General features: G+C 40.4%; 1 long non-coding RNA gene across 4 annotated transcripts in view; it reads left to right on the plus strand.

Annotated features, from left to right (window-relative positions):
- Nucleotides 1-15,722: 15,722 nt before the first annotated feature.
- Nucleotides 15,723-24,642, plus strand: part of LOC140641441 (uncharacterized) — a 43,513-nt gene continuing 34,593 nt past the window's right edge. For 2 of the 4 annotated variants that reach the window (XR_012037951.1, XR_012037950.1), the window contains exon 1: nt 15,788-15,896. This is a non-coding gene — a long non-coding RNA (uncharacterized lncRNA). Of the gene's footprint in view, nt 15,897-24,642 lie in introns of all 4 variants that reach the window. The other 2 variants (XR_012037948.1, XR_012037947.1) reach the window with 2 other exon arrangements.

Raw genomic sequence — 24,642 nt, forward strand, 5'->3', positions numbered from 1 at the left:
ATGGATGCAGTTCAGTTGCATAAACTGACTGGCTCTTGTGTGCCAGATACTGCATACCTAGAGACAAAGAAGCAGGCTTTGCCTCTTAGGAACTCCCAGTCTATCACAGAGTAGTTCAATGCAAAGTGCTGTGTTAAACCACTGGTATAAGCAAAGTACTATCAGAACATTAAGGAAAGATTGATTTTTTTTCTTTTTGGATGGGAAATGAAGATAAAAGTCTTTAAAGAATGAACAGAATTTCTAAATGTTGTGAAGGGAAGGGCACTTATGCAGAGGGAACAGTTTGTACAAAGGAACAAATCATAAAAATACATGGTGTATTTTTGCCATTAGTTAGTAGCAAAAATGGTGAGTGAGTGCTGATAGGAGGTATGAAAGATGAGTCCAAGATATTTTGCTGTAATGATTGTGAAGGTTCCAGGTGATAGAATTTAGACTTTGTTATAGGCAATATGTTATAGGGCAAGTCTGGTGAGATCCCTACAGAAGGCCCTGAATCATATATCACTCCATGTTATAACAATTTCCCTTCTTATAACAATGGGGAATAGTACTACATTTTGACTTTTTTTCCAAAGTGAGATTTGTCAAACTGTTTTGTGTCTGTTCATGTAAGATATCTGCATTTTCTTGCCCAAGGGAAAATAAGAACATTTGCAAATCCTCTTCTCTTAAGGGGTTTTGGTCCTTGCCAGAGACCAGTGAAACTTAGCCCCAGGGACTAGTTCTGATCATAAAGTCTATGTTTTTCAATATCTGATCTATGTTAGCCTGCAAGTGTTCAGGGGAAAGATGGACACTTGAATTTTTTCGACTTTAGGCAAAAGGCTAAAAGCTATTTGGGGGAATACTCATTATACATCAGACATTGCGTTTAATAAGAAATGAAAAGGCTTGGATACATGTGTTTACTCGTTACTATTCTTTGATATCCTGCTATAGCTGTTTCATTACAATAAAAAGAATCACAATTTGGGTCTATTTCAAGAGCAGACTCTTACCAGTTCGGGGAGACTCTGGCCATTGAATCAGAGGGAGTCTTAGAGGAGGAGCTGGCTGAAGGTAGGAGGCCTAGTAAGATGCAGGGACTGTGTACAAGGCAAGGGAAGGGTGGAGGGCAGAAGAAGAGGAACAGAGGGGTTTCAAAATATTTTATGAGATCAAATTGATAACAGGCATTCATTAGAAATGGAGGATGAAGGAGAAAGAAGACTCATAAGATAGAAAATAGATTTTGAGAATAAGTCAATGTTCTTATTCAATAGTCTGGAAAACTCAGGAGGGTGAAAAAGTGGTAGATGAGGAAGACCTCATCTGGTTTGGAGTATGTTAGGAATAGGGGATCTGGGGTGTAACCTAACAGAGATTTTTAGTAGACAAATGAAAGTTTGCATCGGGCACTGAGAAGAGCAGTTAGATGTGGAGAAAGATTTTGGAGCAATTAGTATCCATACAATAAAATGGAAAAATAATACATAGAAAATGGGATTCTTGAGGTAGGCCCTGAGTCTATAATTAGTTGCCTGGGTGAAATTAGACAGGCTGACAGTTGACCTTTCTAGACTTCAATGCCTTTTTTAATGCAGTCTTCAAGTTCCCTTCTGGAAACTGTTGAACAGTTCAAAGCAGTGCTGGTTGGTGAATCCTCTGCTGGCTTCATGTCCTGCCTCGTGATTTGTGTAATGGACTCAAGGAGGACAGAGACCAGGAAACCCAGGATGGAGTTTGTAGGCTAACTTCTTTGTGACGGCTCTAATGGATCTTGCTGTTTGGAAAACTGTTAATTACACTGGAAAATTACTTCAAACTTCAGTTCTAAAATCTCTCATATATTTCAGAAAAGAAGAAAATAAAATAATTTGCACTAAAAATAAAAAAAAAAATCATCAACAAAATAATCTACCCCCAAACCTGTAGTTCTTATTTTAAAAGTAGTGCCAGTTCCTTTGGTTCAACATAAGTGTGTGAGGATTGAGAGGTTGTTCACATGTTTGGCCTAGTGGAGTTATAAAAAAACAAAACCAAAAAACAGTACAAAACACTGAATTCCTTTTTCAACACCTGGCCTTAGTGACTGTCAATCTCCAGTTCCTCAAGGAGAGCTTTATTTTCCACTGGAAACAAACCTCTGCAGTTGGTAGGTGTGGATTAAGTGTGTGATTGATGCCTCCGCTTTCCACTCTCAGCTGCAGAGATCAGATTGGCCTAAAGCAGATCTCACTTAATGCTGGGCAAACCTCATGAATCATTAGAGATGCAACTTTAGCCACTTACTAGCGAAAGGAGCAACATATTGGTAAAATGGTGAGGGAAGTGTTGTCAAACTGTATGTCACTAAGGAAGCAAATCTTGAGAAGTCTTTTCCTCCCCCCACCCCCCAAAAAAATTACCTGTGAAAGAAGAAACAGGAAGGGAGAGAAAATGCTATTTAAAATTCAACTTCTATCTAAAGAAAATGAATCTTGTCCAACTTTTGGTGTTAAAAGAATAGATGATCTGTGTATCTGGAAAGGCTTGAGATCTATTAAGACAGACCTAAGTGGACAGTTTGTCAGGGTATCAGCTGATCTCAATACTGGTACATGAGCATCACCTGGAGTGCTTATTAAGTATGATGAGGCCCAGGTCTTGCTCAGAAATACTGTTATTCTGATTTTACATATATGGGTGAAGCTGCAGTGGCTTTACTCAGGCAACCAGAGCAGGGATATTCCAATTTTATTTGGAATAAGGATTTTTGGGGGTTCTTGTTAAGAAAGAAGCTTCCTTGGGGTGCCAGGGTGGCTTAGTTGTTAAGCATTTGTCTGCTTTTGGCTCAGGTCATGATCCCAGGGTCCTGGGCATCCTGGTCAATGAAGCGCCTGCTTCTGCCTCTCCCTTTGCTGCTCTCCCTGCCTGTGCCCTCTCTCTCCCAAATAAATAAACAAAATCTTTTTAAAAAGAAAAGAAAGGAGCATTGTATGTACAAGTTGATTTAGTAGAGGAGACATTCAGGGATCCACATTTTATTTCATGTATTATTATACATTTTTTTTTTTAATTTATTTAAGAGAGAGCAAGAGAGGGATGCCTGGGTGGTTCAGTGGTTGAGTGTCTGTCTTTAGCTCAGGTCGTGATCCCGGGGTCCTGGGATAGAGTCCCACATTGGGCTTCCTGCGGGGACCTTGCTCTCCCTCTGCCTATGTCTCTGCCTGTCTCTCTGTGTCTCTCATTAATAAATAAAAGAGCGCCAGAGAGAGAGAGAGAGAGAATGAGAGAGAATGAGTGGGGAAGGGACATAGGGAGAAGCAGACTCCCTGCTGAGCAGGGAGCCTGACAAGGAACTCAGTGCCAGGACCTGAGATCATGACCTAAGCCAAAGGCAGGTGTTTAACTTAGTGAGCCACTCAGGTGCCCATAGGGATCCACATTTTAAATAAGCATCCAGGTCACTCTGATGCAGATGGTTCAGGAATGACATTTGACTAACACTGGGATTATGAATTTTGTTCAATGTTGGGGACATCCTAGGATGGAGAAGAGGAATGAGGAGACAGCTAGATGGTAAGAAGTGGGTTGCAATGTGGGATAGTGTAATAAGTGAATTACTATCCTTGTAGTGGCATGAACAATAAACCATTTTAGATGAGAGGAGCTTGATCAAATACTACTAATAAAAGGAATTATAGCTAACATTTGTTGCATGTTTAAGAGAGCATTAGGCACTATTCAAAACACTTTGCATACATTAACTTATATAATCCTTATAAATATCTTATGATCCTAAGGTAGATACACTTACTTATTTCTGTTTTACAGATGAGGAAATGGAGATACAGAGAGGTTAAGTATTTGCCCAAAGTCACACAGTAGAAAATGGCTGTGAGACATTGTCTAAATGGAGCCAGAATAAAGAACCCAGGAAGCCTGACTCCAGAGTGTGTGCTTTTGCTCACTCCACCACGTGGCTCTATGTTGTAGCACGTGGTGGTTAATTTTATGTGTCAACTTAGGCCATGATACCCAGATATTTGGTCAAAAACTAATCTGGATGTTGCTGTAAAGGTCCTTTCAGGATGGAATTAACATTTCAGTCGGTGGACCTTCCGCCAAGGAGCTGGGGCGCGGCAGGTCTTGTTCTCGGCGGCGGTAGCTGTGCTTCGCGGCCAGGCTCCTGCGCACCGGGAGCGTGTCGGGGCCGGGGTCGCTCCGCCTGCCCCGTGGCTGGAGGAGACGAGGTCTGGGGCTGGGCGGCCTCGCGCTCGGCGCAGGGGCTGTCGTCTTCGGCATCTGGGCGCGAGATGCCATTCACGACGGGCGTGCTCTGCTGGGCGGACAGCCGCCCCACAAACGGGGCCAGCGCGGGGGGCACCGGCAGGGGCTCGGCCCCGGGAAGGGGTCTGAGATGACCGGGCTGGACTTGGAGGCCGACAGGGCGCTGGGGAGGACGGAGCCGCTGCTGCCGGCCCCCCGCTGATCGGCTGCACCGCGCGGGCTGGGACCTGGGGCTCTACGGCGAGGCCGAGAAGACCAAAACGCGGGGCTGCTTTCCCTTCTCCTACACTCGGGCTCTGGACGGCGACGGCGGCGACAGGTTGCACGTGAGCCTGCAGCAGGGCCAGAGCAGCGGCACCGGGAACCTCCTGGACAAGGGGGACCCGGCCCTCCCACCCCCGACTACCGCACGTCGTCCCGCGCTCCCGGCCCAGACGGCCCGAACCCTCAAGCAGAGGCCCTACAGCCTGGCTGTGCCTGGCTTCTCCCAGGGTCAGCGGCTCGCTGGTGGCCACAGTGTGGGGACGCGGCCCACGGGCAGCCGCTGCTCGGAAGCCCCCCCCCCCCCCGGTCTGGCCTCCATCAGTTCCCACCTCTGCGCTCGTTGGCTTGTTCTCGGGTTCTTTGTCTTCCTCACTTGCCCTGTCCTGCCTTTTGGTTGGTGACCCCAGACTCTGAGATCCCCCAGGGTCCATGGTGCTGCCCCATCTCTGCTCCTCGTGGTTACACGCCCCCCCCCACCCCGCGTGTCCCCCAGGAAGGAGCTGCGGGCGCGGCAGCGGGGGGGGGGGGTCCTCGCCTCTGCTCCGAGGCCGCCGTGTTCATGATGCGCGGTCCCCTGTCGAAGGCTCACCGCATGCCAGGCCTAATGTTTGAAGAGAAAGAAAAATCTTAAAAAAAGAAAAAAAGAAAACCAGGAAAAGGACTTTTCTTTCCCGAAAACCAAAACCAGATCTGCCTGGCCCCCGGGGCGCGTACTGTTGCTCCTGCCTCTGACTCCCGCCGCGGACGCTGGCGTCTGTGTCGGGGAAGGGGGGGCTCGCGGCCCGCAGGCGCCCCTCCGAGGGCCGCTCCCGTAAGGGAGGCCACGGCCCCCGCCCCCGCCCCCGCCCCCGCCCCCGCCCCACGCCGGCCCCGCAGGCCGGCCCCTGAGCGCTTCCTTCCCGCGGACGCCGAGGCCCCTGTGCAGCGCCGAGCGCGGCGGCCCCAGGGCCGTGGGACCTCCCGCGGGGGTGGGGAGGGGGGGCGGCAGGCGCGGCTGCTCTCGGACTTTCCGAAGAGCTGCAGAGACCCCCCCCCCCGGCCCCGACTGTCCTGGAAAGCGGCGGACAGCGGGAGGGAATCGCGGGCCCCCGGCTGCGGGCCGGCCCTGGGGAGGGGGCAGCAGGCCGCCCCCCGCCCCCGCTCCCACGCGCTCGGCTTTCCGTGGGTCTTGGTGACTGCAGAAGCAGACACGCGGACTCCTGGGCTACTGGCTTCGCCTCTTCACACCCTGAGTCTGGGGTGGGAGCCCCGTGACGCTGTGGACGCTTTTTCTGATGTGATCTAAGAAAACCCTCCGCCCGCCCTCCTGGGAGGGTTCGCGAGAGAAGCAGCTCAAGGCACAGACAGACCCATTTTATATTTAAGGAAGAAACAAAGCCAGAACGTGACCCATGTGCAGAGAGCCTTCCGTGGTGTGTGCTCATTTTGCTAAAAGATCTCAAATCCAGGGGATTCCATGCTCAATGGATGAATGTAGACACAAAACCGCGACACTTGTATGAAGATGTAAGGTGCTCAAAATATTTTCGTTTCCTTTCCTCTTTTTTTTTTTTTAAATCTGAATTGTGCCCTGTACTGCAGTCGTTTGAATAAAAGTTTTATTTCTTGTCAAATAAATAAATAAATAAATCAGTAGACTTTGAATAAAGCAGATCATCCTTTATAATGTGAGTGGATCTCATTTAATCAATTTAAGGTCTTAAGTGAAAAAGACAACCCTCTCCATAGGAAGAGGAAAGAACCTCCTAGCCTCCACAATTTCATGGGTCAATTCATTAAAATCAATCAATCTCTCCCCTCACCTCCCATGTCTGTTTCTTGAACATGGGGAATCCTGACTACTCTAGAATGATAACTTACCTTGGTAACCAACAAAATTCAGCTTCACAGAGTACAAGAATTTTATTAGAGCAGAAAATCAAAACTATAGGTGACTTTGAGGATGCAATATCCTTGTATTTTCCCGTCTTAGGAGATGTAAAGAAATCCTAAGGAAAACATACTTGCCACAAAACATGAAACAAACATTCAAGCTAAAGCTATTTAGATTTTAAGAGAACAGAATAATGGCATCTAACATCTAATTGCACCCAAAACTACCATCACCTACAACTTTTTTTCTTAATCCAAATTTTTTTACTCATCTATTTAAGCCTGTCTTCTGAGGTTGTGCTTAGTAAAAAAATTCATGTACTAATGAATTGTACTAATTGTACTAATACTGCCTTTGACATGTACAGAAGAGATAAGAATGAAATCTATATAGATAGATATAAATGTAGATATAATTGTCTAAACTTACATGATCAGCTGCAAGGATTACTTCAAAGTCATTCCTTGGAATGATTGCTCTCTGTTACTATTTTATCCTTGTTAACAAATAATACATTTTTTCTTTGTCATGCCATGGATACCCTTTTTCAGACGCACAGCACATTTTTACAAAGTACTTCCTCATGTCACCCTCAGCCACAGGTAGAAGCGATGATATCCCTGCTTGAGAAGAAACCATGGTCTTACTGGGGAAAGGAGATGACATGAAAACAGATATTTATGGTAGCATGTGATAAAAGTTACAAAAAACAATGGGAAAATGCTGTAAAAGGCAAAGAAGATAGTTGGAAGATCTTGTAGAAAAGATGACTTTGTAAACTGGGTTTTGAAAGATGAAAAGCAGTTTTCTAGGTGAAGAAAGAGGGCCAAAGCGATAGGTGCAGGGATGGTGAGATGGCTGAATTCAAGATCATTTGTGAGTTCAAAAGAATAGGGATAGCAGAGGAGGCGGGCAAGATGGTGGAAGAGAAGGGTCCCCAAGTCACCTGTCCCCACCAAATTACCTAGATAATGTTCAAATCATCCTGAAAAAACTACAAATTTGACGTGAGATTTAAAGAGGGAACAGCTGGAATGTTACAGAGAGAAGAGTTTGAGCTTCTAACAAGTACAACTCGTTTTTAGCCACTCTGCAATGAGCAAAATGACTAGAAAGAAGAACACACCACAAAAGAAAGAATCAGAAACAGTACTCACTGGCACAGAGTTACAGAATTTGGATTACAATGCAATGTCAGAAAACCAATTCAGAAGCAAATTATAAAGCTACTAGTGGCTCTGGAAAAAAGCATAAAGGATTCAAGAGACTTCATGACTGCAGAATTTAGATCTAATCAGGCCAAAATTAAAAATCAATTAAATGAGATCATTGGGAGGTCCCAATGATGAGGGTTAATGAGGTAGAAGAACGAGTGAGTGACATAGAAGACAAGTTGATGGCAAGGAAGGAAGCTGAGAAAAAAAAAAAAAAGAGAAAAACAATTAAAAGACCATGAGGAAGGTTAAGGGAAATAACTGACAGCCTCAGAAGGAAAAATCTATGTTTAATTGGGATTCCAGAGGGCACCAAAAGGGACAGAGGACCAGAAAGCGTATTTGAACAAATCATAGCTGAGAACTTCCCTAACTTGAGAAGGGAAACAGGCATTCAGATCCAGAAGATAGAGACATCCTGCCCTAAAATCAATAAAAACCATTGAACACCCAGACATTTCATAGTGAAACTTGCAAATTCCAAAGATAAAGAGAAGATCCCTAAAACAGCAAGAGACAAGAAATCCCTTACCTTTATGGGGAGAAGTATTAGGTTAACAGCAGACCTCTCCACAGAGACCTGGCAGGCCAGAAAGGACTGGCAGGATATATTCAGGGTCCTAAATGAGAAGAACATGCAGCCAATAATACTCTATCCAGCAAGGCACTCATTCAGAATAGGAGAGATAAAGAGCTTCCAAAATAGGCAGAAACTGAAAGGATATGTGACCACCAAACCAGCTCTGCAAGAAATACTAAGGGGGACTCTGTAAAAGAAAGAGGAAGCCCAAAGAAATAACCCACAAAACCAGGGACTGAATAGGTATTATGATGACAAATGATGATAAATTAATCTCTTTCAATAGTAACTCTGAACATGAATGGGCTTAATATCCCATCAAAAGACGTAGGGTTTCAGACTGGATAAAAAGCAAGACCCATCTATTTGCTGTCTACAAGAGACTCAATTTAGACCTAAGGACACCTCCAGCCTAAAAATGAAAGGTTGGAGAACCATTTATCATTCAAATGGTCCTCAAAAGAAAGCAGGGGTAACAATCGTCATATCAGATAAATTAAAGTTTATCCCAAAGACTGTAGTAAGACATAAAGAGGGACACTATATCTTACTAAAGGATCTATCCAACAATAGGACCTAACAAACATGAATATTTATGCCCCTAATGTGGAAGCTCCCAAGTACATCAATCAATTAATAACCGAAGTAAAGACCTACTTAGATAATAATACACTTATACTGGGAGACTTCAACACGGCACTTTCCGCAAATGACAGATCTTCTGAGCACAACATCTCCAAAGAAACAAGAGTTTTAAACGATACACTGGACCAGATAGATTTCACAGATATTTACAGAATTTGCATCTGAATGCATCTTAATACACATTCTTCTCAAGTGAACATGGAACTTTCTCTGGATTAGACCACATACTGGGTCACAAATCAGGTCTCTACCAATACCAAAAGACTGGGATGTTCCCCGCATATTTTCAGACCATAATGCTTTGAAACTTGAACTCAATCCAAGAAGAAATTTGGAAGAAACTCAAACACGTGGAGGTTAAAGAGCATCCTGCTAAAAGATGAAAAGGCCAACCAGGAAATTAGAGAAGAATTAAAAAGTTTCATGGAAACTAATGAAAATGAAGATACAACTATTCAAAATCTTTGGGAAACAACAAAAGCAGTCTGAAGAGGGAAATACATCGCAATACAAGCATCCCTCAAAAAATTGGAAAAAAATCAAATACACGAGCTAACCTTGCACCTAAAGGAACTGGAGAAAGAACAGCAAATAAAACCTACACCAAGCAGAAGAGAGTTAATAAAGATTCGAGCAGAACTCAATAAAATAGAGACCAGAAGAACTGTGAAACAGACCAACAAAAACAGGAGTTGGTTCTTTGGAAGAATTAATAGGATAGATAAACCATTAGCCAGCCCTATTAAAAACAAAAGAGAAAAGACTATAATTAATAAAATCACAAATGAAAAAGAAGAGATCACCACCAATACCAAGGAAATACAAACGATTTTAAAAACATATTCTGAGCAGCTATATGCGAATAAATTAGGCAATCTAGAAGAAATGGATGCATTTCTGGAAAACCACAAACTACCAAAACCGGAACAGGAAGAAATAGAAAACCTGAACAGGCCAATAACCAGGGAGGGAATTGAAGCAGTCATCAAAAACCTCCCAAGACACAAAAGTCCAGGGCCAGATGGCTTCCCAGGGGTATTCTATCAACTGTTTAAAGAAGAAGCAATACCTACTCTACTAAAGCTGTTCTGAAAGATAAAAACAGATGGAATACTTCCAAACTCTTTCTATGAGGCCAGCATCACCTGAATTCCAAAACCAGACAAGGACCCCACGAAAAAGGAGAATTAGAGACCAACATCCCTGATGAACACAGATGCAAAAATTCTCAACAAGATACCTGCCAATAGGATCCAATAGTACATTAAGAAGATTATTCATCATGACCAAGTGGGATTTATCCCCGGGATGCAAGGCAGGTTCAACACTTCTAAAGCAATCAATGTGATTGATCATATCAACAAGAGAAAAAACAAAAACCATATGATCATTCAATAGATGCAGAGAAAGCATTTGACAAAATAGAGCATCCATTCCCAATCAAAACTCTTCAGAGTATAGGGATAGAGGGAACATTCCTCTATAGGGATAGAGGGAACATTCCTCAGCATCTTAAATGCCATCTACAAAAAGCCCACAACAACTATCATTCTCAATGGGGAAACACAGGGATGTCCACTCTCACCACTGCTATTCAACATAGTACTAGAAGTCCTAGCCTCAGCAATCAGGCAACAAAAAGAAATAAAAGGTGTTCAAATTGGCAAAGAAGAAGTCAAACACTCCCTCTTTGCAGATGACATGATACTGTACCTAGAAAACCCAAAAGACGCCACTCCAAGATTGCTAGAGCTCATATAGCAATTCGGCAGTGTGGCAGGATACAAAATCAATGCCCAGAAATCAGTGGCACATCTATACACTAAGAATGAAGAAAGAGAAATTAAGGAGTCGATCCCATTTACAATTGCACCCCAAAGCATAAGAGACCTAGGAATAAACCTAACCAAAGAGGTAAAGGATTTTTGCCCTAAAAACCACAGAACACTTCTGAAATAAATGGAGGAAGACACAAAGAGGATGGAAAACTATTCCATGATCATGGATTGGAAGAATTAACATTGTGAAAATATCGATCCTACCCAGGGCAATTTACACATTCAATGCAATCCCTACCAAAATACCATGGACTTTTTTCAGAGAGTTGGAAGAAATCATCTTAAGATTTGTGTAGAATCAGAAAAGACCCTGAATAGCCAGGGGAATATTAAAAAGAAAGCCAGAGCCGGGGGGCATCACAATGCCCGATTTCAAGTTGTACTACAAAGCTGTGATCATTAAGACAGTGTGGTACAGGCACAAAAACAGACACATAGATCAATGGAACAGAATAGAGAATCCAGAAATGGGCCCTAAACTCTATGTTCAACTCATATTAGACAAAACTGGAAAGACTATCCACTGGAAAAAGGACAGTCTCTTCAATAAATGGTGCTGGGAAAATTGGACAGCCACATGCAGAAGAATGAAACTAGACCATTCTCTTACACCATACACAAAGATAAACTCAAAATGGATGAAAGATCTAAATGTGAGACAAGATTCCATCAAAATCCTAGAGGAGAACATAGTCAACACCCTTTTTGAACACAGTAACTTCTTGCAAGATACATCCATGAAGGCAAGAGAAACAAAAGCAAAAATGAACTATTGGGACTTCATCAAGATAAGAAGCTTTTGCACAGCAAAAGAAACAGTCAACAAAACTAAAAGATAACCTACAGAATGGAAGAAGATATTTGCAAATGATGTATCAGATAAAGGGCTAGTATCCAAGATCCATAAAGAACGTATTAAACTCAACAGCAAAGAAACAAACAATCCAATTATGAAATGGGCAAAAGACATGAACAGAAATCTCACAGAGGAAGACCTAGACATGGCCAACAAGCACATGAGAAAATGCTCCGCATCATTGCCTGTCATGAAAATACAAATCAAAACTGCGATGAGATACCACCTCACACCAGTGAGAATGGTGAAAATTAACAGGACAGGAAACCACAAATGTTGGAGAGGATGTGGAAAAAGGGGAACCTTCCTGCACTGTTGGTGGGAATATGAACTGGTACAGCCACATGGAAAACTCTGTGAAGGTTCCTCAAACAGTTAAAAATAGAACTATCCTGTGAGTCAGCAATTGCATTACTGGGGTTTTACCCCAAAGATACAGATGCAGTGAAACACTGATCACCTGCACCCCAATGTTTATAGCAGCAATGTCCACAGTAGTCAAACTGTGGAAGAAGCCTTTGTGTTCATCAAAAGATGAATGGATAAAGATGATGTAGTCTACGTATACAATGGAACATTACTCAGCCATTAGAAACTACAAATACCCACCATTTGCTTCAACATGGATGGAACTGGAGGGTATTATGCTGAGTGAAGTAAGTCAATCAGAGAAGGACAAACATTATATGGTCTCATTCATTCAGGGAATCTAAAAAATAGTGAAAGGGATTAAAGGGGAAAAGAGAGAAAATGAGTGGGAAATATCAGTGAGGGTGACAGAACATGAGAGACTCCTAACTCTGGGAAACGAACAAGTGGTAGTGGAAAGGGAGGTGGGCTGGGGGTTGGAGTGACTGGGTGACAGGCACTGAGGGGGGCATTTGATGGGATGAGCACTGGGTAATATGCTATATTTTGGCAAATTGAACACCAATAAAAAAATATACACCCCCCCCCCAAAAAAAAAACCCAAAAGAATAGAGATAGACAGATTTTGGTTGTGGATTGTGAGTGAGAGGGAAGGATTCAGAATGAAATTTACGGAGAAACATCTCTCTCTCTCTTTTTTTTTTTTTTTTGTCAGATGTTGGTTTTAAATGCAGGCAACCTAATGTATTAGGTCAGTAGAGAGATCATCTATTTAAGAAGGGCTGAATTTGGCTATTTAAAGGTCCTTCCAATTCTAAAATCCCATGCCCCTGTAGAACTTGAAATCTAATGAAATGAACAAAGTTAAATATTTGAGATAAGCTGGACAAAATACATGAAAGGAGGTAATTTGTTTTCCTTGGCAGTAACATTGAATATCTCCTGACCAAAGGCAGTGGGAAAAAGTTATATCAATGAGCATTTATCACAGCTTCTTTTCAAAATGAGCATCACTAAATAGAAAATAAAATCCACGAAGACAAAGAAGCAGAGGGAAAGATGGTGGAAGGGAGATGAGAATTTTGGGGATGAGAATCAGATCATATAGTGGTAACTGACTAAGTGAAGAAAGTAGAAACTGAAGCCTACAGAGTGAAAAGTGAACAGCAAGGAAGCCAATTTGTGTCCATAAACTTTGGAAATGCTCAAAAAGGAGAGTCACTGGACACCTCTGTTGAAGGCTGGATTGAACAGTAGGGCTGAAAATAATATTTCTTAAAAGTCTGTAGAAGGAATGGTTGCAATGCAGAATACACTTTTCTTGGTAGTGGGAACTTGTACTTTCCTAACCAGATAAAAGGTAGAAATTTAATTTCATGAGGAATTGACCCAGAAAAGCTCTGGCCTGAGGACTCCTAAACACAGCTGGGGACAAGGGTGAGCCACTACCCAGAAAACCAGAGGAATATGTAAGAATGATGTATCTTGATGGAATGATGGTTGATGAACCATCCTGCTTCTCCCCAGCTTCCAGAATGCTGGCTTCCAGGCTGATTGCCCATGTCTTTGTTTCTTTCACCATGCCTCCTTTTGACTCACATGTGCCCAGGGAGATTAGAGAATTTCTCTCTGGAGTAACCAATTGGTTCAGGGGAAAAGATGTGCAGATACTGAAAACTATGGAAGTCCCTTGAAGAAGTTTGCTCGCCATCTCAGCATCCTTCAATATAGTCCACTAGATATTTGCTAAGTTGTCAGTGCCTCACTCTTAAATATGAACAGGGAGGAAGAACAGATTTTTGAAGAAAACATGTAACATGAACACCACAAGCCAAAATGTATATAATAAAGGAAGAAAGCTAGAAGAAATGTGTGGGAGATATCAGAAAGGGAGACAGAACGTAAAGACTGCTAACTCTGGGAAACGAACTAGGGGTGGTAGAAGGGGAGGAGGGCGGGGGGTGGGAGTGAATGGGTGATGGGCACTGGGGGTTATTCTGTATGTTAGTAAATTGAACACCAATAAAAAATAAATTTAAAAAAATACAGAGACAATGTAAGAAACAAAACAAAACAAAAAACCTCAAAGAAATTAATTAATATACTTATAAACATGAGAAGGTACTCAGCTCAAGAAATAAGAAAAAGATATTATTAAAAAGAAAAATTGAAAAAAAAAAAAACCTTACACATAGTGAATTACATCATGACAAAAATAAGTCACCCTTAATATAAAGTTAACTTTGGCAAAGGAAAAGAAATCTGAAGGCGAATGTTAAAAGACAATGGTAAGATGCAATATCTGTCTAATAAATGACCCAGAGGAAGTGATAGAAGATAGAAATAAATATTCATATTCAGAAATATATGACTCATATGTGTCCTTTATTGTTAAAAGTGTTCAAGGGGTGGCTATTGAAATAAAAGACGGGGTGAATGAATTAGCAAGGTGTAGTATATACGTAAAATTAAACACTGTTCAGTCTTAAAAAGGAAGGAAATTCTGTTATACGCTGCAAATTATGCATGAAATGTGAAGATGCCATACTAAGTGAAATAAGCCAGTCACAAAAGGGTAAATACTGTACCTTATGCGATGTACCTAGATGCATAAGAACAAAGTAGAAGAGTGATTGCCAGGGGCTACCAGTCAGAGGAATGGGAAGTTTTTGTTTAATGAGGAGTTTTTATCCTCTGGGAGGGTTAACACTCACCCTCCCTTTTTTAAAAGTAGGCTCCATGCCTAGTGTAGAGCCCAATGCAGGGCTTGAACTCATGACCCTGAGATCAAGACATGAGCTGAGATCAAGAGAGTTGGATTCATAACCAAATGAGCCACCCAGGCATCCCACGGATTTGGAGTTGTAGTTTGGGAAGATGAAAAAGGTCTGGAGATGGATGGTGGTGATGATTGCATAGTGATGTGAATGCACTTATTGCCATTGAACTGTGTATCTAAAAATGGTTAAAATGGCAAATTTTGTTTTGTCATGTTATCCTAATCAGTCAACAAATAATCTATGAGAAAATATTTATTTTAAGAAAACAATGGTGAGCAAGAAATCCAGTAAAATTGATATTTAAATTCAAATAATTGCAAATTATAAGGCTTATAGAGCTTATTGCTATCTTACACGGTTGTTTTTTTTTTAATTTTTTTTTTTTTTTATTTATGATAGTCACAGAGAGAGAGAGAAAGAGGCAGAGACACAGGCAGAGGGAGAAGCAGGCTCCATGCACCGGGAGCCCGACGTGGGATTCGATCCCGGGTCTCCAGGATCACGCCCTGGGCCAAAGGCAGGCGCCAAACCGCTGCACCACCCAGGGATCTACACGGTTGTTTTTAAATGGAAGAGAAATAATTTTTTAAAGTTTTAAAAAATTTTTAAATTTTCTTTTGAATTAAAAAAAAAAAAGATAATTATATCCGATCCGATCAATATGGATTTAACAGAAATTCTCCATTGGCAGAAAGTGGAATACAAAAAAGCTAGTGGTGGAAATGCCCCAGTGCTGATAATGGAGATAGCAGCAGATCAAGAGGATTCTTGAGAGATGGTGACATCATTGTTGATAGGGCAATCAGAATTCAATTGCACACAGTTGTACAGAAAGCAAAAGAGTTTATCTAACACTGGTGTCTGACTGGCTGACTTGTAGGAACCATTGGATAAGAAAAGAGCAAGGAGCAGATCCAGTGGGAGTGGCAGAGTAGAATAAAAATATGAAATGTTGAGGTTAAAGAGGGACTTTTCAGAATTTCAGACACTGATACAAAGCAAGCATTCTGTTTGATAACGGAGTCCATAGTGTGTATCTGAAATAGAAAAGGTTTAGATATGTTGGAGTTGAGGAAATTAAGGAATCAACAATCTGGTCTGTGATGTCACCATGAAGATAGAACTGTACAGGCAAGGAGGACTGCTGAACCAGAGCCAGAGTCTCAGAAGGCAACTACAGCACACTGGTGGATGAGGGTCCTGTGGTACCTGTGGGCAAGGTAAGGGAAGGAAGTGGAGATACCAGACAACATCCATAGGTGTGGGTGAAGTGTCTTCCATTCATCTAGTTTTGTGAAAAGTGCTGAGAATAGCGTTTTTTCAGTGTCACAATTAGTTTGATAATATCTGGAATCATAAAAGTCTATTTTAAAACTGTGCTTGTAGTATGCTTGTGTATTATGTTGAGCTATGTGAAATGCCAGTATCATATGGTAATCATAATAGAACTTTCAAGTCCTCCTAAACTTCCTGACCATTAGAGGAATAAAAAGGTTTTTACAGATTTTCAGCATGTCATTTTAGATAACTGATAAACTCAAATGCAATATGGGAAATATCTTTTTTATACAAGACCATTGCTATGCACAGCAGATAGGATGCAAATGATTAAGACTTTTATCTTGTTTTAGTTCTGTATCCCTGCTAGCTATTCAAATGTATTCTCAAAAAAGTTTTAGGAAAATCTGAAAATAGGCTCTTCAGGTGTTCTGTTTCTAGACCCAAATGGAAATATTAGGAAACCAATCTAATGTGAAATATTCCATCTTTTGGTTGAATTCACTTGCTGTGATCAGATTCAAGTAACATTTATTAAGTACCTGAGCATTTTCTACTTACCAGCCCACATGCTAGGTTCATTCATTATTATTCATACATTATTTTCTTTAATGGCAACTTTTCATGTAATCTTATACTCTTTGGTACTATTTTCTTATTCTACAGATAGGGAACCAGTTTCAGAAAAGATAAGCAAATTGGTCACATGGAACAGATAAAGAGTAGAGCCAGGAATTAAACCCAGGTCTCTTGACTCTACATCTTGTATTCTTTCTGGTATTCCATAATCATTATATTTAAACTTCTAAAAGAAAATAAGAAATTACATCTGGGAAATTACCTATGAAAAGAGGGATGGAATGTTTACTATTGAATTAAGTCCATACATTTCTATATTATATCATGTAGAAGTTAATCTATATTTTTGCATGATATTATACATGTCATAGTGTTGAACAGGGGCCCTGTCATTGAGAGAAATGGTAAGAAAACTGTCAGAATATACTGGACTTTGGGACTATGGGGAGAGAGTGGCACAAGGGAATGACATGAACATAGAAGAAGGAAGTATAATGTAAAGAGTATGTTGACCTGATCTCGATGACCTGTAAATTTGGAAACATGAAAAATGTGTGTCTATTTGTGTGTATGTGTATGTGTATGTATGTATATGTGCATGCATATGTTTATATTCTATGAATTTTAACATGTAATTTGATACTACCTAGGAAATACAATTTATCTGAAATATCATATATATTTCACTATTGCAAAATCTGAACTTCTACAAAATTAATAAAATAAACCATGATCATCTTGCTGAAGGATTTTAGTTTACATAAGTACCACCACTGTTTAAATATTATGTGATTCATATCTGACTTTTAGAAATAACCTGTTATGTAAAGCACTTATCCTTCAGAAACTTGAGGTCTGTATAAATTTCTGGAAAGCATAGACTTTCTTTCTTATTTATCTTAATACTGAGATTCTTGATATTTTATGGATCATTATCTCTTTAAGAATTTGATGAAAACTACAAATTCCTTCCAAGAAGAACAGATACATGCATAAATGCTAACAATCTTACATTCTATGATAGGCATTCATGAACTTCTTGGCATCAACCCCTGGACCTCCTAGGGCATCAACTCGGGTCCATAGTGGCTTTCATTGATAGGTCTTTATACTCCTCAGCCTGAGTAGAAGACACAAGGTATGCCATAGCTCAATCTAATCTCCTAATTCACTGCAACTCTAGCTCCAACCAAACTCCTCACTGACTGAAGATAAGGGGAAGGCACATAATCTCTGTGCAGAAATAGTCAATCTGTCTTTTTAAGGAGGTTATTTTGACTTACCTACTCTGGCTTGGAAATTTTTGAATTAGACACAAGCAATAAAACTCCAAGTTATTTTTAAATCACCAGGTAACATAAAATAAGAGCTCCCACTCGGCCCTGAGCCTTACAGCATCATTCAGCCCCACTTGTGGAGAATACATCAGGATGGAATAATGCTCAGGTATGAGTGATGAAAAAAATTAGTGGGAGTCCTTAAGGACATTAATTATGGTAAAAAGCAGTGATTATATATTTTCACATAGATGCTGTGACTCAGATCAACTTAGGTATGAAAAGAATGGTGGTAGAGAAATGTCAAAGTATCAACGCTACCAAGAAGTTTCTGGAGTCAGTGATTTGCAGTGTTTCTTGCAAAATTGTCTTCCAGCTTTGGACTTGCACTAATACCAAGAAAAAGCTTAATTTGTAAATATATAATCTCTGAGGCCACTTCCAGTTTGTGGTGCTTTTAATGGACAGCCTTTTTTATAGTAGCACATCAATTTTTCTAGCAGACATTGTTATTTTTCACTGATGTAGTGTTTCCCTCTCCTTTTAGACACAAGAAAGAATTACACTCTCTCAATTCTTGAACTTAGTTACCATTTGATTCCCACTTGCCAGTGAAATGTAAGTGAAGTGAAATTTAATATGCATGATTTCCACCTCTCTCTCCATCTGCCTCACTGACCTGTGGAAACCAGATGATGGTGTCTTCCTCATCTGTGCACTTTGAATGACGATGACATGGAGCAAAAGCCACTGCCAACTTGCAGTGGATACATAGCAGAAGCAAGAAAAACACCTTGGTTGTTCTAAGTTGCTGGAATTTAGGGTTATTTGTTACAGCAGCATAACCTAGCCTGTTATGCCTGCTATTGGTATGTACTGAACTTATACAACTTTTATTTAAACACTATAAACAGAAGAGTGAGCTAGTAAATAGGTGAAACAGTGTAAAGGAGGAATGAGTAGTACCTGCTTTTAATGATTAACCTGTTCCTGCATAAGAGCAACTCAGCCAGTTGTTCTGGGATTCTTGGCTATTCCACAAAGCAAATATCTGTGTGTAAATATAGTCCACAGCAACAATGCCTTAGAGAATTCACAATGGCTGAGTTGGCCCAGTGGCCCAGGCAAATAAACACCATTTGCTTTCTTTCCCCTTTCATTTTCTCTGAGAGCTGGAGAGTGCTTGAGTCACTCAGCTTCATCCACTGGGACAGTGGTGTCAATGATCTTGTAGTTCTCTGGAGGCTCCATGTCATGGTCAAGTCACTTGAAACTGCTTAATAATCTGTGCAGGTCTTGTTGGGTCATGAAGTCCCAGAGCCACTTACTCATGCATTATCTTCAATCTCCCTCACTTTTTTCTAAGAACAGAAGAATCTCTCAGGATCCTTTAAAGCATATCCATCACAGGCTTGACTACAAGGGGAAAAGGTTGGGGAAGGTGCTTTCACCATTAGCAGGCACAAATAGAACAAATTTCAGTGAGTGACAGCAACAGGTAATGAAGAGCTCATGCTTAGATTCCAACAATTCACTAATGCACTTTTTAATTTGACAGGAGATGATATATATGTAGAGAGGCAAATGATGTCATGAGAAGAGCAAAGGATTTGGAGTAAATGATCTTATCTCAAAAGCAGTTCCTACCATTTACGGCATTGCAGCTGTAAACATCTGTTTAATCCTTTTTTTTTTAGGATGTTACTTGTTTATCTGAAACAGAGAGAGAGAGAGAGAGTAGGGGTCGAGGGGTGGGCAGAGAGAGAGGGAGAAACAGACTCCCTGCTCAGTGGGGAGCTTGATACTGGCTTGATCCCAGGATCGAGCCCTGAGCCAAAGTCAGATGCTTAACTGACTGAGCCAGGCACCCCTATTAAATCTAAGCCCAGATTCTTCACTAGCACCAATGGATGCAATGATACTTGCCTTCCACAGAAACCCTGAAGGTGTATTTCACAAAATGGGCTTTCATTTAATGCTTCTTTCATTTTTTTCTTTATACATAGTCAATAAATATTAACATAATCCAGGTATCCATACATATCCAATCCTCAAGGATCATGTTTTCCTTTAATGCCCCATAAGCAATAACCTAAGCCTCCATCCTACCTAATCCAAGAAGTCCAATGTTTTGCCTAATTTGACTCCTTGGATTTTCCTGAGAATCCTTGAGGATGTGTACATATTTCACAAATCTATCCTGGCTACTCTTGTCACCTTAGCCAGCTATCTGGCACCAGACTGTTGCTCTGATCCTCTGCAAATCCTCCTAGCTGTTGTATAACTGTCTCCCCCAAGTTCTAGCTCTTTATCCTTACACTGCCTTTTCCCAAATTTTGGCACAGGACTCTCTTTATTCCCTTAGCATGGCAAAGACCAGGCTCTGACAAGATTTTTGTAAAGGTTTAGGGACAATAGAAAATTACTTTAATGTCATAGGGGTGGGGGTGGAGAGGAGGAAGGGCTTACATGCTGATTATGTTCTCATAATCCTCAGACCCAATCCTCCCTAAATGCCAGGATTTCCAGCTGATCTGTGCAGAAGCATCAACTGGGAATTGCGTAGTTCCCTCTTAAACAGATCTAGTGAATCAAAATCTCTGAGGGATGCTGTTGAGAAAGGTGTATTTCAATAAAAATACCTAGAGTTTATTAAACTCTCTATGAAGTATTTATAAAGTAGTTTCTCTGTTGGAACATTGGAAGGAATTGTGTGGGAACTTGCACCCTAGTGCCATGTTTCAGAGTCCAGTTTGCATCCAACCAAAAATAATGATTTGATGATATTTCCCCGACTTGGAATCTGAGCCTTCAATTTCTCCAGGACCAGACTAAAATAGCAAACAAACAAAATGAACAATAACACTAGGAGCAGGAATAACGAATTTTCCAAATCTCCCTGTGGGGAAACTATTATTTGTCTACCCAACACCCATCTCCCCTCTTCATCCTTTCTAATGGGACATCATTTCATTGAGCACAAAGTGCTTGGCTTCTGATAATGAATTAGGATTGGTCTGAGTCTATTTTGACTAACCTGTCTCCTCTTAGCTTCTTTTACAGCTAGGGATAGTCATATGACCCAATTCTGGGCAATTAAGGTATAAAGGAAAATTTGTGGGAGACAGTTTCTGGAAAGACTTTTGATTTCCTATCTTGACTATAGATATGATAACTGGATCACGGGATTTGTGGCAACCATCTTCTGTCTATGAGAAAAGGAAGAGAAAATTACAGAAACATTGTCAGGTCACTAGACCAAAGTCAGCATTTGGCTACCCCCAGTCTTCTTTGGATGGGAGAAAAATGAACCCCTATTTTTAAGCCACTGTAGCTTTTCTTTGTTCTATTTTATTTTAGTTACTGAAAGTATTCCCAATCGCAGGCTATTCCCCCTATAAAGATAATATAATTTCAATGCTAACTGCAATGATTGTTGCCTTTTATACTACATGATCTATTTAGTGCATTGTTATTGCAATCATCTCTATTTCAGAAGAGAATCTTGGCTTTATCCAAAAATCTCATTTTTTCCCTTCAAATTGATGAAGTTTGTCTTTGAAACTTTGCTCTGAAAGTGGTTTGCCCTGGACCTCTGAAGAAAGAGGAAAAAGTGCTGTCATCTTTGAAATAAGCCTTTTCTTTTTACTATCTTAGCTTCCCCTACCCCTCACATATATACTCCATTCATAGTTTGAGAAATCAATCACCCTTTACACCACAAATATATGATATGTAAAAATCTTCACTGGCATTATCCAATCTCTTAATAAATTTTTCCATATTTTCAAAATATTTGCAAACCATATATTTGATAAGAGCTTACCATCCAAATATATACAGAACTCATACAACTCAATAGCAAAAACAAAACGACAAAACAAAATAAACAAAAATCCTATTAAAAATGGGTAAGGGACTGAATAGCCATTATTACAAAGAAGATATAGGTCAAAAGGCATATGACAATATGCTCAAAGTCACTGATTGTCAGGGAAGTCAATCATAACCACAATATGATATCGCACACCTATTAAGATGACTGTTATCAAAAAGAAATGAGGTTAAGTGTTGGTGAGGATGTGGAGAAAAGGGAACTCTGATATACTGTTAGTGGAAATATATATTAGTGTAGTAAGTATGGAATATAGTATGGAGGTTCCTCAAAAAATAAAAATAGAACTACCATATAATCCAACAATCCTTCTTCTGGGTATATACACAAAGAAAATGAAATCAGTACGTCAAAGAGATATCCGCTCTTTCATGTTTACTGCATCATTATTCACAATAGCCAGGACATGGAAACACTCTGTCAGCTGATGGAATATATATATATATATATATATATATATATATATATATATATATATATCTCCTCTCATTGTACGGCTGGGCTTCTGAGCGAGTTTGGCGTGTTTGCTAACGGTCTTCAGAGAGGACATGGCGAGTCACAGGGTGACTTCTGAGCTCACAAGCATAAGCTTGGGGGCCTGAACCTGGGTGGGACGGGAAAGAGCTTTCTATGGGCCATACGGGGAAATTGACTACCACGGTTTCTGGAGAGAAGCTGCATCTTGTGTTGCACTGGTTTCTTCCATTGCCCAGTGGGACTGTGTATGGATCTGACCATGATCAGCAGACGCTTTGCGACCACAGAACCAAATTCATATATATAATGGAATTTTATTCAGTCTTAAAAAGGAGATCCTGTTATTTGCAAGAACATGGATGAATTTGGTGATCATTATGCTAAGTAAAATAAGCCAAATGCAGAAAGAAAAATAGTGCATGAAGAAACAAACATGAAGGAAAGTGGTTTTCTTCAGGAAAGTGGGCACATGTAGTAGGATCTGATAGCATTCCAGAAATCAGTCCCCTTAGGCAGGGTTCAGGCCAGAGCTAGAGCCAACCCATATTAAATTACTTTAAAGAAATATTATACAACATCTGTTTCAGGGAACGTGATTTCCATAGGGCACTTTTGAAAGAAGAAGGAGAAGGAAGAGGAGGAGGAGGAGGAGGAGGAGGAGGAGGAGGAGGAGGAGGAGGAGAAGAAGAAGAAGAAGAAGAAGAAGAAGAAGAAGAAGAAGAAGAAGAAGAAGAAGAAGAAGAAGAAGAAGAAGAAGAAGAAGAAGAAGAAGAAGAAGAAGAAGAAGAAGAAGAAGAAGAAGAAGACAGAAGAAGAAAGAAGAAGAAGAAGAAGAAGAAGAAGAAGAAGAAGAAGAAGAAGAAGAAGAAGAAGAAAGAAGGAGAAGGAAGCAGCAGTAGCATAGGAGGAGAAGAGGGGCAGGGAGGAGGAGGAAGAATTTCAAGACCAAAAGATGAGAGAAACATTGTGTACTGCATCCCAATTTTAGAGATTTTTTTCCTAGTCCCTCAAATGATCCTGGCCACCACAGGACATTTAAACATCCTCTTTTTGCCTAGAAATCTCTTTTTCTTTCCTCCTCACCTAAACTTGTCTTTCATTCTTGATGCTTTTATCTCTCCTGATTTTCCCTAACCAGATTGAAATCTCCTCTTGTGCACACTTATAGCATTGTTCACCTCTCCAAAGCAGAACTACAATGATCATTTTATGTTTTATTTGTATAATTATGTGTTAAATGCCTACCTTTCCCACTAGATTACAGATTCTAGGAGGACAAAAACTATGCTTGTTTATACTCAACAGAGTATCTTTGGTATCTAATACATGGTAGGCACTTAATAAGTAGCTATTGTTAGACTGAATGAATATAGAAGGCATATATACTTATCAATGCATCAGAAATATCCTGTAGTAAAAAAAAAACTAATTAACTTTACCTGTAGATTTCCCACATTTGAATCACAGAACTGTTTTTTCCTGTATAACTCCCATTAACATCCTACAGAATGAGGGTTCTAAAAACACATGTTAAAAACTCTTTTCTAGAGCCACATATTTAAAATAAATAAATAAAATTTAAAAATAAAAAATTGCATGGCCTACTGACTGAGCCAGCCAAGAGTCCCATGTTCTGTATCTTTTACTAAAATAAAAACATGAACAAACATCTCCCGCATTCTGTAAGAGATGTCAGAAACCAGAGTCCTCAGGGCAGGGGCTAGAGCACCATCTGCTGCTGCCCGTGGAGCTGGAGAACAGTCCCCGGCCACACATTTTTAATGTTTTGGAGTCTGAAGAAGTCTTAAATTTATCTAGTTTAATTTAAATCCATTCATTTAGCAGAGAAGAGAAAAAAGCCAGGGTGCTTATGTGTCCTACCTAAGATCACACAACTAGTTACTGGCAGATTAAAGTCTAAAACTTAGCTCTTCTATTATCTTATGTAGTCCAGTGATTTCCCTGTGTCTTCTGTTACCTCTCTAACCCAGAATTATGTGAAATTCAGTTGTAAAACAGAGTGGAAAGCAGTAACAACAGGTTGTTAGGAATTCCATTTAGAGACATTCATTTCTCTTCAGTTTCATTAAGACATTTATTTGTGACTAAGTCATGTAACATTTCTTTAGACTTACTCATTTAACACTAATGACTGTGGTGTTAAAACCTAAAACACTGCCACTGAATTTAATCCTTAGAAAAGATATTTGTCAACACTGAGAAATTTTAGTTTCTACTCTTCAATATAACCTCCTTTACTGATCTACTGTAAACTTTAGCAATGATATGGTTCAAAGAAGACTGTACTTTCTTTGCTTGTCTTTTTACCCTTTTCTCCAGCAGTTCTTTACATTATGAAAATTTTTAGATAAAACTTTCAGGACTTCAATGAGTTCCTGACAAATGGTGCCAAGTTATTTAGTGGTTCGTCAGTGGCACCAGGGTGTTCCAAGAGAGGCT

The sequence above is a fragment of the Canis lupus genome, chromosome 10 (assembly GCF_048164855.1).
Source record: "Canis lupus baileyi chromosome 10, mCanLup2.hap1, whole genome shotgun sequence".
Lineage (NCBI taxonomy): Eukaryota > Metazoa > Chordata > Mammalia > Carnivora > Canidae > Canis > Canis lupus.